Below are 4,330 nucleotides of genomic sequence, written 5' to 3' on the forward strand. Positions count from 1 at the left end.
TGTCCCGGAGGAATATCCCAAAAAAAGAAATTAGGGCTTGGTGGCAAGGAAGGAGAAGGGAACAAAGGCTGTTGGACAGGCAACCAGAAATGTGTTCTACAACATTACCTACTATTAACCAAGACTGCTGTAAAGATTAAATCAGATGTGCAAAATGCTGTGCATGGTTCTCAAATAAATGTTCAATGTCACCTTCTCTGTTCCTATTTTTATCCTATCCTCTACTCACTATTCCCTAAATTGGCTCCAAGGCTTAACCTATATTCTTTCTGTTTAGAATGCCCTCTTCCTGTTGCAATGCCACTGTCTTACTCTGTTCTGGCTGCTCTAATAGAATACCACAGACTGCGTGGCTTATAAACAACAGACATTTATTTCTCACAGATCTGAAGGCTGGGAAGTCCAAGATCAAGGTACCAGTAGGTTCAGGGTCTTGGTTAACAGATGACTGTTTGCCATGTGGCTGTGTCTCACGTGGCAAAAGGGGGAGGGAGCTCTTCAGGACCTCTTTTATAAGGGTGCTAATCCCATTCCTCAGGGCTCACCCTCCTGATAATCACCTCTCCAAAGCCCCACCTAGAAATACCATCACTTTGAAGATAAGGTTTCAACATACAAATTTTTGAGAGGGACACAAATGTTTAGTTACCCCACAGTCCATCTCAAGTATCAAGTGTACAATGAAGTCTTTCTTGAATTCTCAATCTTCCAAGGTATATTTGTTCCTTATTTATGATTTTATCATATTTTGCCTTGTATTGTGTAGTTTGGGATGTCCTAGAGTGTGAGCTTTTGAGGCTTAGACTAGGTTTCATTAATCCCTAAATCCTCCAAATAACCTCCTAGCAGGCATAATACGTACTCAGGAAATACCTGTGGAATTAAATAGAATGCATTTTCTTCAAAGCTGCCACCCCCAGCTCCACAGTTCTAGAATTCTAATTTTGGCCGGAGCTCATGGCACTTTTTTTTTTTTGGTGGTAAAATACACATAACATAAAATTTACTATTTTAACCAGTTTTTGGTATACAGTTCAGTAGCATTGTATACATTCACATCAATGTGCAGCCATCTCCACTATCCATCTTCAGAACTTTTTTTATTTTCCCAAACTGAAACTCTGTACCCATTAAATAACAATTCCCCATTTCTCCCTCACTCATTCTATTTTCTGGTAACCACCATTCTATGTTCTGTCTGTATAATTTTACTCTAGATATTTCATATAAATAGAATCACACAACATTTGTCCTTTTGTGTCTGGTTTATTTCACTTAGCATAATGGCTTCAAGGTTCATCCATGTTGTATCCATGTTGTAATCTGTGTCAGAATTTCATTTTTTAATACCACGTTTGTTTATCCATTCACCTGTTGATGGACATTTAAGTTATTTCCACCTCTGGCAATTGTGAATAATGCTGCTATGAACATTGGTGTACAAATATCTGTTCGACTCTCTGATTTCAATTCTTTTAGGTGTATTGCTGAACCATATGATAATTCTGTCCAATTCTTTGAGGAACCACCAAACTGTTTTCCACTGTGGTTGTACCATTGGTGCATTCTTTTCGCTTGTACCAGTTCCACAGCTCCCAGGCTTTGGGTTTACCAGCTCGAGCCTCAAAAATAAAATTGATGAATCTGGTTTCCAATCACAAATTTCCAGAAACATGTGATTGGCTCTGGTGGGTCAGGTGCTCATCCTGGATGAAACTGAAATTGGAAGGCTTTGTTCATGCAGAACAAACATGGTGGCTAAGAGTAGATAAAGGGGTCTTTGGAGAAAGGAAATTTATGTGGTTTTTATAGATCCGCCAGACAAGTGTTCACAACAAAAAACTTAACACTCAGTTTGGCTACGTATAGCTAAAATTTAAATCTATGATCTCTTCTTGGCTGTCCAAGGGAGTCTCCCATTCTCCAATCAGAAGACCTGCTGAGAAACTGGGTTACGGGAAACCTCAGACCATGTGCCCCCTTTCATGTTTCTTCTCAGTCAAAATATTTCATACGTTCCTGATGCCATTCTCTTTTGAGAACAGACCAGAGTCCACACTGGGCAGGAGGACTGGTCCTTGGCAACGTTACAGACTGATGACAGATGACCTGTCATTACAACAACTCTGTAAATGTGTTTTGCCAGCAGTAAAGGGGGAAAAAACCCACAAAAGGAGAGGAAAACGTAAAGGTCTTTAACATTTTGACCACTGAAGTCTTGTCATCCATCAGAACCTGGAATTCTGCCACCCACTCACTTGGCTACTACTGGACCAGAAATGATGAACATAAGTTACTGTGGTTTTTTCGGTTTTTCAAAAATAGAAGAAAATAGATTTGGCTAGAATGTGGCATGTCTGGGTTTCCAGATACATCTACTTATCCAGAGAAATGAAGGCCCCAAGCCATGCTATTATAGCTATCATTATTGAGGTCCCCCAAATCTCAAGGTTATCAGTCTCTATAGAGCAGAGGAAGATAATTTTGCATGGCTTTATCAGTTTTTCTGATAGTAAGCAAAGGAGATTTTCACTCTTAAAAAAAAAAAAAAACTTTACAGAAGTGAATGACTAAGGAAATAAGAATTCTACATAATTTTACTCGACAGATATAACTATTGAAAATCTTTTGGTTTATATTCTTCCAAAAGTTTTTCTATACGTCAGTGATAATATTAGTAAGGACATGTTTTTCTTACATATAATAATTTTTACCTAAATTGATTAATATAATAATGTAATTTTGCAATTCTTTTTCATAACAATATAACTTAGATATAGTTCCCTGATAATACCTAGAACTCTCACTCATTCTTTACAGGCTGCATAATTTTCTAATGTATGGATGCATTTTATTGATTCAGTCCCCATTTACAGCTATTTGGTGTGGAAAATATTTAATATTCATATTTTTCTCATTCTCTCTCCTTCTTTCTTCCCACATCTATAATATTTTATTGGGCAAAGGTGACTTTTGGACCAAAATCAGAAGTGGCTTCTGTCCACTCCAGTGGCTGTGTGAGTGCTTTAAAATTAGCATTTCTCTTAGTTTCTCATTGTGATGCTCGATAATTTGGTTATTTATGATCAATTTAAAGAAATCATCTTTCATCTAAAACTTAAACAGTAATAGAATGCTCACAGCACTTCAGAATTCTAGGAGGGGTCTTAGAGCTGTAAATTTGGGGGAGAATCAGGCAACAGGGCCAGAGACCTCTTCTGTAGTTTCTATACTGCCTTTCAATTTTTCCCCCTTGTTCGGTTTCCATGGGAATTGGTGATGTGCACGGTGTATGTGTCTGTGTGTGCGTGTGTGCGTGCGCATGAGTGCATATTTGTGGTTTGCATGAGCGTGTGTCTGGGCAAAAAGCCTGGGTAAGGATGAACTCCCCAGAGCAAATGCTGATCTGTGCAAAGTCTCAGGAGGCAGCCAGGTGGAACTTTGGGGTTACTAGGCAGTAGAAGAAGTGACCCTAGCAAATTAGGGCAAAGCTGAGGACAAAGCTTGGATGCTATTTCTGTAGATTTCATAAATTTGGGAAATTGATTCCTTTGCCAGTGCGATGATGCCTTGTGCATCTCTGATTAATTAAATGACTCTAGATCTCTTTGCGATAAATGTTGTGACTTCTGAGTAACACAACATTAAATAAAACGAAGATCCTAGAAAAATCTCGGATTTTTATTATTTGAGAATCTTTATTATTTATACTTTTCTTAGGCCACAAACATTGGAAAAGAGATTTGATTTAAAATGAATTCTGGATTGCAGGGAGTGTGAAGTTGGGAGGTGTTATTGGAGAGGGGTGGGTAAGGATTTAAGATGAATTCAACACATCTTGCTATTAAAAAAAATCTCGCTATTGCTTTCAGAATACTGTTGTCTGTAGTTGTGGAAATGTTAGTCTGTGTTACTTAAGAAGGGCAGCCTTGGAGAAGCTTTTATTCAAGTGCTAATTTAAGCACAGCGTGGTTTCCCGAGTATAAATACAGATTTAGTGTGTACTCTACCCTACTCAATATACGATCTTGTAGCTGCAAAAGCCATCTTGTCCTCAGTCTCACATTGCTGGGTGCAGGCAAGAACCATCAGCCTTTCAGTTTTTATTTTATTTGGGGACAGGAATTGTTTTTTAAGGATCAAGGAGACCATTGTACCCTTTGTGATAATGACCTCAATTCTTTACATTAAATTGTCCTTTTAGTGTATAAAGCTCCCTCAATCCATGATTTTATAAGTCCCTCTCTAGAAATCTCTGGAGGGTAGGCATGGATTAGCATCCCCTATTTTGCAGATGGGGAAAATGAGGTCAGGACTAGTAAGCAGGAGT

Source organism: Pteropus alecto, unplaced genomic scaffold (assembly GCF_000325575.1).
Source record: "Pteropus alecto unplaced genomic scaffold, ASM32557v1 scaffold71, whole genome shotgun sequence".
Classification (NCBI taxonomy): domain Eukaryota; kingdom Metazoa; phylum Chordata; class Mammalia; order Chiroptera; family Pteropodidae; genus Pteropus; species Pteropus alecto.